We start from the raw sequence: 10474 nt of genomic DNA on the forward strand, positions 1-10474 counted from the left end.
GATTATTTAATTATGAGAAAGAGTATTACACAAGTCTCTTTGCACTTATAAATAGCCCTATAGATTCTAGGATTTTGGATCATCTAAACACAACCTCCCCTCTCTCAATACCACAACCCTACCTTCCCTTGCTCGATTTCTAACTCGGTGGTGCCGTTCTTCTGCAACGATAAGTGAACGCTGTTTATACCGTATTAAAAAAATAAAGGTTGTTGCAAGTAAAGGTAGTTATAAACCGCTATGTTGGAGTCGACAAATCCAAACTCGGGAAAAGAATATAGTCTTGACATGATATTGATGGATATTATCAATAAATTAAGTGTTAGTGATGTATGTTTATGGGTTATTCTTTTATAATATTTGTTTTGTTCATCCGACATGTTTGTTGTTGCTAATATTTATATGATTTACTTTGTATAGAGGAAAAAATTATTCTTGCATTATCTGTTTGCTCCGTTCAAGCAACTTTTAAGTGATGGTTGTTCATAGGGTATTAAAAAATAAAGGTGGTTACAAACAAAGGTAGTTATAGACCGTTATCTCACGGATTTAAATTAGATGTTTTTTTGCACAATCAATCAAAAAAATTGGAGGAAGGTGACAATATAATAACATAATTACTTTTCAAAAAAAAAGAAATAAAATTAAGATTCGTCGTGCTTTAAAATATTAATTACGTGTATAAATTTATTTTATTTTTTCACCATGAATTATACTCCGATCTTTCAATTTTATATATTAGTATTGGTATTACGTCAAGATTTTTATAATATAAAATTTATTTTATCCTACAAATATTAATTTTGAAACATTAATATACTTTTTATAGACAGCCACAAAATTATTTTACAAATATTAATATTGAATCACTAATATAATTTTTATAGACCGCCGCAACGCGCGGCTTCTCAACTTATATGATAAATGATAATAAGGAAAATAAAAAACACAAATGGATAAATTCTGCAAGAGCTAGCGAGAAAAACCACACAAAAAAAACCAATCTCCTGCCGAGTCTGCTTATTGAGGAAAACACAGGAGCAAAATAACCCTCTCCACAAACTCACAGCTGAACACCACACAAGCTGAACATTACACTATTAAGATAGATTCAGCAATAGAAAAGTGGTGCCAACTCAACATTAAGATTACATTATAGACATGGATTAAAGTTCCTACAACAATTCACTTCTTCTTTAAACATATAGAATGATATCAATTAAAGCAGTGCAAAATTAAAGTGAAATATGAGGTTACAAGAACACAACTTAAATAACTTTTTTAGCATATTTTATATACTTTGCTTGATAAGTTATTTTTGGATATTCTAATACTGTAGATTCTTCGAAATGCCTCTAATATTCCTCATATTTCGAAATGTCTTTCTTTCAACTAGCCAAGTTAATGTCAAGTTGTTAAGAGGAAAAAGTTCATATAAAATGGTGGGATATTCAAAAAAAATATATAGTATCTGCCTGGAATTTGTGATATGCATCTGTTGTTGAAAAAATAACCTAATCTACATAATGTATACAAGTTGTTTAGACGTAGGAAAACATTACTAAAACTTCTTATATGTGTAAACTGATTACATGCAACCGTTTAAATACTAATGCACATCAACAGTGGTGGCTGTAAAATAGGAAACTATGTGATAGACTTCTAGACTAATACATCTACTCAACTTACTCCACTATGCTCCCACATTTCCTCTACTTAACGCTAATTCTCCTAATAAACTGCTACTGCATATGACCAAGTCATAATATAAATTAAACACTACAGCTAATTTATTCAAAACTAAATAAATAAACAAATACTTTGTTAGGTCCTATAAACTCACTATATAAGTTGATATAGTGATCACAATCTGTAACACAGTATGACAATATAAGAGATTGAAAGCAGTAAACTCTTATATTCACAAAGCTTTTATGGTTACAAAAACTCTCTCAGTGATTTATGTTGTATCACTAAGAGCTGCTAGGGTTCTAAACAATATACTCGATAACTCTACTCTTCTAGAGTAACCCTAATCTGTGTTTATATAGACACAGTTACAAAATCAATCTCTGATTTGATATCCTATAAATCTGCTATGAATTCTATCAATCAAAGATTGCTCCAGTTTTCTGTTTAGTTTCTATAGTCATCAAATCACTCCTCCGCTTCTATCCTTCCTTGAAGTATATCCGCTTCTGAGTTCTTTCCACGTGTAAACTCTGTCAGAGTTTCTGTCTTTCCTTGAAAAACTTTTGCCTTTGTTGAATTTTTTGTAGGCCAACTTCTTGAAGCTTTTCACCATCAATGCTGCTAACTGCATCATTTCATCATCACTTTCTTCAGAGTCTGAGGGAACATCAGAGTTTGAGTCATCAGAGTTTGATGACTCAATGTCAGACTTTGTGACATGAGCTTTTCCCTTGCTCTTAGCAGCTTCCTCTTGAGCTTTCAGAGCAACAGACTTTGATTTTCCTCCATGTCGTTTGCTCCTTTGCTCCATTTCAAGTTCATGAGTCTTCAGTCTTCCATAAACATCATCAAGAGACATTTCTCCAAGATCAAGATTGTCTCTTATTGTAGTGACTTTCAAATCCCATTTTTCAGGAAGAGCTAGAAGGAATTTGAGGTTTGAGTCTTCAAGATCATATTCCTTGTCCACCAGAGATAAGTCATTCAACAGTTTGACAAATCTGTCATACAGATCTGTCAGGGACTCACCAGATTTTGAGTCAAAGTGCTCATACTCCTGTGTAAGGATTGTTTTTCTGTTTTTCTTAATGGCCTGAGTTCCTTGACATCTGGTTTCCAGAGCATCCCAGATTTGTTTAGCAGTTTTGCACCCAATCACCCTATTTGACATTGCATTATCAAGGGCACTATGCAACAGATGCTTCACCTTTGCATCTTTACTGATAGATGAGATGTCCTCTGGAGTATAATCTTTCTTTTCTTTTGGAACCATCTTTTGAGGTTCATCTGCAATCCCAACAGAGAGCTTGGTGGGCATATGTGGTCCATCATAAATCCTGTCAAGGTATTCTGGATCAACAGAGTCTAAGAATATGATCATTCTTTCTTTCCAGACTGGATATTCAGATGCCTTAAGGATTGGAACTCTAAAGGATGAAGCTTGTGATTTTTCAGACATGATTGTGTTTAAGATCTCACTGTAGTAATCTTAACAGAGCTGGCTCTGATACCACTTGTTAGGTCCTATAAACTCACTATATAAGTTGATATAGTGATCACAATCTGTAACACAGTATGACAATATAAGAGATTGAAAGCAGTAAACTCTTATATTCACAAAGCTTTTATGGTTACAAAAACTCTCTCAGTGATTTATGTTGTATCACTAAGAGCTGCTAGGGTTCTAAACAATATACTCGATAACTCTACTCTTCTAGAGTAACCCTAATCTGTGTTTATATAGACACAGTTACAAAATCAATCTCTGATTTGATATCCTATAAATCTGCTATGAATTCTATCAATCAAAGATTGCTCCAGTTTTCTGTTTAGTTTCCATAGTCAGCAAATCACTCCTCCGCTTCTATCCTTCCTTGAAGTATATCCGCTTCTGAGTTCTTTCCACGTGTAAACTCTGTCGAGTCTTGACTATGTAAACTCTGATCAGACTTTAACAAACTCTGTCAGACTTTACTAAACTCTGATCAGCTTCCTGATTAAACTCTGATGATTCCTGTTCTAAAACAGACTTTAAGAATATTAGTAATCATCAATTATATCTAACATACTTAAATAAGTTTAAGATTAAATTCCAACATTCACCCCCATAATCTTAAACTTATGAATATAATTATGAAGCACTTTTGTTCATTTTGTGATGCACTTCTCACCACCATCTTTTCATTTTGTGATGCACTTCTCACCACTATCAAGTTTGATGCACTTCTCATCAAAACAATTTTGGAGTATTTCTCTCGAGGGTGCACTTCTCACCCACAATTCTAAATTAAAAATTTCTTCCATGACCACTTGTGCCATGATTTTCTTCTCACAGACTTCTCCGGCTTCGCCTTGTCTTTCTCGGCAGACCTATACTACACATGCATCCTATACTAGACGTGTAGCTTTGCCACCATCCTTCTGCAACGCCTCTGCAGCACAACGCCCGGCACCCGTGATGCCAACACCCAGCAACAACCCAAGGATCGGAGGAAAGGCTGTTAAGCCCTGATACTCTCTCCCCCCTCGGCTCTGATACCATGTTGAAAAAATAACCTAATCTACATAATGTATATAAGTTGTTTAGCCGTAGAAAAACATTTGCAGAGAGGAAAACTAAAACTTCTTATATGTGTAAACTGATTACATGCAACCGTTTAAATACTAATGCACATCAACAGTGGTGGCTGTAAAATAGAAAACTATGTGATAGACTTCTAGACTAATACATCTACTCAACTTACTCCACTATGCTCCCACATTTCCTCTAATTAACGCTAATTCTCCTAATAAACTGCTACTGCATATGACCAAGTCATAATATAAATTAAACACTACAGCTAATTTATTCAAAACTAAATAAATAAACAAATACTTAAATAAGTTTAAGATTAAATTCCAACATCTGTATGCTAATTTTATTTCTAGACAGACATATCACAAGAAATTTTTAATATTTCTAGCATATGAATATCCCATTCAATTTGACATCTCATTGGCGTTTTCGGTTTGACATAGTTATACATCAGTATTTATTTTATAATAGGCCATATATAATAAAGATCATGAACCTGATGAGCTTTGTTCCTTTCGATTATATGGGCTAAAAAATGCACCTCATGTGCTCTTTGCTGTTAGACATCCATGCATGATTATTATCCTTAATTCTCATCATTTGATTCTTTTCTTATAATATAGTTTAATTCAAATACATGGAAAACAGAATGACAAATATAATAGCAGCATGTGGAAGGCTAATTTCTTGTGCTTTTATAACCCAGGGATTTATTTAAGTTTAGTTGCCAACACAGTGCAGGCCTGAGCCTGTCACTCTTATATCAACTACAAGTAGTAACACCAAAGAAAAATTCAGTAAACAACTTTATAGGCCAACTCAATGAAAACAAGTATCCGCAAGTACAAAGAAAAGCAACGAATCATTTTTAATCAAAAAGACTTGCAGGTATAAAAAAAGAAAGTATGATGTACAACATTACCTATAAAATGACTTCATCGTTCAATTTGAGGGCATCCACAACAAAATTCGTTGCCAAGCGCATATATTGACTCCAGGATTCTTGCTGCATCGGATCAACATGATTTGGAAAGGCCTCATCAGCTAGGCGATGCATCTGCTCATTTAAAAACGTACGTGGCACCTCCCTCATCTCTAAAGAACGAACCATGCGATGTACCTCTGCTGAAACCCTCACGACGAGATCCACTGAATCATCTTTCGCACCTCATAATAGCTCCCGGGAAGTTTGTGACCATCTAGTAACACCGATCCAATAAGGCAAAGTAACTCATCGAAGCCATTATTACTACAATGATGCTTGTTCTTGAAATGTAGTAGCTTGTTTACAAATGACAAGCTTGTGTAATCCTTGTTATTTGGATAGATTGGTTCACAGGCATCATTCACCATATTGCAAAATTCTTTTGCATCGGCATTTGGTTCTTCCGCAAAATTCTCAAAATATCTATTTACATCTGCAAAATCTCTTAGCATGTTATGAGCATCATACATGTCATCATCATCATTACAACCAAAACTCATTCCAACTTCAACTCGGGGCATATCCTTCTCCCCGTGTAAATCCCATTTGGTATACCATTGCATAATCCCATGAAGATACCATTACACTTTTGACATGGACATCTCATAAGGCCTTCATCTTCATCTTTATGATTATCACAAGAATATTTAAGAAAACTATCCACACCATTCTTGTATTCTTCCGTTATATATTTCAACTCATTGTATAGACTACGACCAACTGAACTACGATTGGATGTCATCTACCAAATATACACACAATTCAATATAACTGCAAATAAAATAAGATCACAAAAATCGAACTAACTCATACCTAAAATGTTTACTCGTACACACATCTATACTAATTTCATCATCCATGAGTAACATCAAACATTTGTACCAATTTCACCAACAACACTCTACACTAATTTAACAAATTTAGGAAACACAATTTAACTTATATAATTATCATAATTAGGTATTGAATTTATATTATTTAAAGGGAAAAACTAGTAAAATTAAAATACTAGAATGTGATACTTACTTGATAATCTCAATGATTTGATGAGAAGTATATGATATATATGATGGCATGAAAGAAGAGAAATGGTGGAAAAGGGAGAATAGAAGACAAAAAGGGAAAGAAATGAGAAAGGAAAAGCGGTGTGAGTGAGTTGGGCTGTCGGTATTCCAATCTGGGAAGGATTAATTCGGCCGGTTTCGGTCACAATTATATACCTGACCGAAAGCGGTCAATAATACCTAATTGACTAAAAACGGTCAATTTTATAATTCTGACCCATTTCAGTCAAAACATATATTCATCTTTTTCTAAAACTTTTGTGCGGGCAAACTCCGACGCCGGGAATAAATTTGGCCACACCCAACTTGACCACGGGCGGTCAATTCTATAATTTTGACCGACCCCAGTCACAATTATATTTAACTTTTTTTGAGGCCTAGAAAATAATTTTGACCGAATGCATATTGGATTGCAATCGGTCAATTTTGATGACGTCATCGACTCAAGCTTTTGCCCGAAAGTTCTCTCCATTTTTTACGGGGCTCACCATTTAAAATTGACCGAATAAATTTGACCGCTCTCTAATTTTGACCGCGTTCAGTCAAATATACGAGCAATTAAAATTGTTCGGTCAATTTTAGCCTTGACTTGGTGAAATGCGAGTTTGACCTTAAAAGTGACTGCGTTCGGTCGAAAATAAGGCGATAAAAAATAATCGTTCAAAAATATTCGGTTTTTCTTGTAGTGGTCAATTTACCAATATTTTGTTGATGCATGTGGTGTTTTAATTTGTGTAGGCTCTTTGAGATCCATATTTCAATAACTTAGCTGATGAAGAGAGAGAACCTTGAGCACAGCGTGTTTCAAAGTTGGAATTTGAATTTGAAAGGAGGAAGATAACAAAGACCTAATCTAGACGCGGAATTTGGAGAGACGATGAAGGAGGAGGGATATGGGGAGCAGCTACCGATGGTAAAATGGTTTTTACAAACATAGAACATAGCGAATACTACAAAAATATCTACAAAAGCCCGGGCATGGGTGCCACTGGACGCTAATGCTGGGGATATTAGCATGGTTTATAGCCAATTAAATAAAATAAGTTAGTTCATTACTATATGTTTGGTATGAAATAGCGTGGTACTTTTTAATTATATAAGGGTGAAAATTGAATTTACTTATGTATATCACAATAGATGTTTTCGTTTACTTGTATAGATTGAATTTTGTAGCTATCTAATTGGTACTCTTGGTTAAGACAATAAAACATGTAATTATTATTTTGTTTATATATATATTGTTGAATTATATTCATATATGAGATTTTTATGTTATTCAATCACATTTATCTCATTATTTCCGTCATTCTCTAAAGAAATGTTGGGCTACATTATCTTATTTTTGAGTTTCTCCGTGTTCCATGTGTCCATTGTATCGAATTTCGGACAACATATTTCTTACTCTAGTATCTAAATTTTGAAAGGTGGAGATGTGATTTGTAAGTCTAAAATGTCTATTTATAAAGATTATGGAATAGTTATTTGTATCACAGTGAGGGCTAAACTCAAAGTGGTGAAATGACTTGGACTGGTTTTTTAACCAAAATGCATATTTGGTTAATTCTTAAATTACAAAGATATATTCAACCTCTCGATTCTCTACTAATTGATAGACCTCAGATTATGAAGAAGTAGCGATGAAATTATGAAAACCTTGATATATATAAACCCCAACAAGCTACACTATAACTCCTTAGCTACCTTTAGTAGCTCATCATCCTCCACGGAGAGTGTATACTCTAATACATTGACATGCTTCAATTTAGTGCTTAAAAGGCTTATCTCACCAAAGCTTTTGAACTTCCTTGAATGCCCATTTTGGCCTAAGCGTAGCCAAATTATCCTAATATGTTTTTATTAGTGCTTAAACACATTCTCTTGTTCAAGAGTCACAACATCATCATGAGTCGCCATGTATAGGTTAAAGCAATAAAACATGTTATTATTATTTTATTTTATTTGGTTAGATTCGTATTCTTGAATAACATTCATATATAAGATTTTAATGTTATTGAATCAATTTATCTCACTATCTCCATCATCCTCTAGAAATAACTTTACACATACTTCTCTCCTTGGGCTATATATTTTGATGCTCAAGTGGAAAAAATATAAAAAAAATTGGTTGAGTCAATTATTTTATTTGATATATAATATTAAATAGATATATGATTGTATTTAACCATAACACTACATAATGGAAGGTTTAGAGTATTATTTTTATTCATATCAACATTTGTGAAATATATTAGGGAAATTCTTGATGGTACCCTCATAGAATTGGCTTTTCTCAATGGTACCATCGCATTTTTGAATTCTACCCGTGGTACCCTGGTACTTTTAATTTACTCTCTATGGTACACTCGTGTACCATAGCTAATATCTTATAATTATATTCTAATATAATTTTTCTTATAACCAAATAATATTAATTTTTAAAAATTAATCAGAAGATTATGTTTAAATAAATCCTTTTTTATATTGTAAACCATGTATAGAGTTAGGCCCATACAAAATTAAGAGCTCGTTAAAGTTTTTATTTTGGGCTGGTACCGGTAAGGCCTTTATCATAACCCTAATCTCTCTTATTTATTCCATCGTTGATAGAGGGTTAGCCGCACACCAACCCTTCTGTTTCATAAGTCTAGTTCTCTCATTGGAAGTGTATAATATCATCACCAACTTCTTTGATCACCTCTTAGATTACAAATTACAATATATAGTAGTCACCCAATGATATGATTTCCTATCAATGTAAGTATTCACTTGTTATTTAGATGATTTCATGTACATGGTATAGATCTTGATATATGGTAATATCCTCTAAAATCATGTTGACATATATAATTGTATTTCATCCTTACACTTATTGGGATATAGATCAATATATTTATAATTTGTTTTCCTAAATCTCTTTGGGAATTAAATAATTTTTGAACAATTCTTATTATGATACTAATAATTAAGATTTTGCTTTCAGATTTTGGATATACAAATATTGATCTTGATGTCCTTGAGTTGTTTTTGGATCTATATCTCAAACAATGAAGAAGATGCTCCAAGTTCACACAATCACACTATAGCTTCTCTGGTAAGTCGATGTGTGTTTGCGGAGCTCAACATGTTCTTGCTGATGATATGTTGCCCAACAACACAGTAAGAGATACAATAAATAGAATTTTAGTGGCCAATAACAGCGGCGGAGATAATAAAGGTAGTGCTTTCCAAATACAAGGTCTGCAAAGTTTCCTGCACTTGCAATGTATTTAATATCCTCGCTCTTATGGCTTAGAAGTTGAGCTTTCCGTGCAGATACAAAATCTGCTTTTCTGAACGCAAAGATACTATACCGTATACTGTCTGTAGCCTCAAAAGGGAAGGAAGTCCTTCCTCAAATTAAAGACACTACTGGGCCAAGATACAACAGAACCGGTGAAAATTGTTGCTGCTCCGCAACCTCCAGTGAAAAACTTGAATATAGCTGGGTCCCATAGAGTTCCAGATGTTTTTGAAGCTACAAACAAATCAAGGAGTCTGCAATACAGGCAAGTGGTCCATTAGCTGCTGAAGAGCTTCCGCAGAAGCTTAATTCTGAACCAGGTAGACTGACTTGATATATAATCATGCACGTATCCATTTAGTAAAGTGAAACTGACGCAATTTATTTGTAAATGGACAAGTAAATCTAAATGTCAACCTATCATCGTGTTTAAATTAGTCTTTACGAACTCACCATTCGTTACTTTTTATTATCCATTTAGCTTATACCTGTTTATCTTAAATATGTTTTTGTTAATGTATTCATCTAATCGTTACTTTATCCATTTATAGTGTAGCTTAATGTGCTGATTAATAATTATTTATATTTTTCTAGGAATAATGTTTCTTGCATGTTTGCTTTGTTAATGGATAGTCAATATCATTCAAAGTATATGAAGTTGAAGGTTTGACGTTTGCAATGCTGGGATGATCCAAGTCATCAAGGGGCACATGTATAGTATAATTATTGATAGATTTATTTTTTCATGTATAATTCTCGAGCTATGGATGGAGAATCTTGTACTGTAATAATTCTTATATATAGTAAAAACTCCTTTGTATTTAATCTTTAATAATACGATTATGATTATTTGCTAATTGGTTTTTTTTGAATTTTTG

This window comes from Daucus carota, chromosome 2 (genome assembly GCF_001625215.2).
Source record: "Daucus carota subsp. sativus chromosome 2, DH1 v3.0, whole genome shotgun sequence".
NCBI classification, from domain to species: domain Eukaryota; kingdom Viridiplantae; phylum Streptophyta; class Magnoliopsida; order Apiales; family Apiaceae; genus Daucus; species Daucus carota.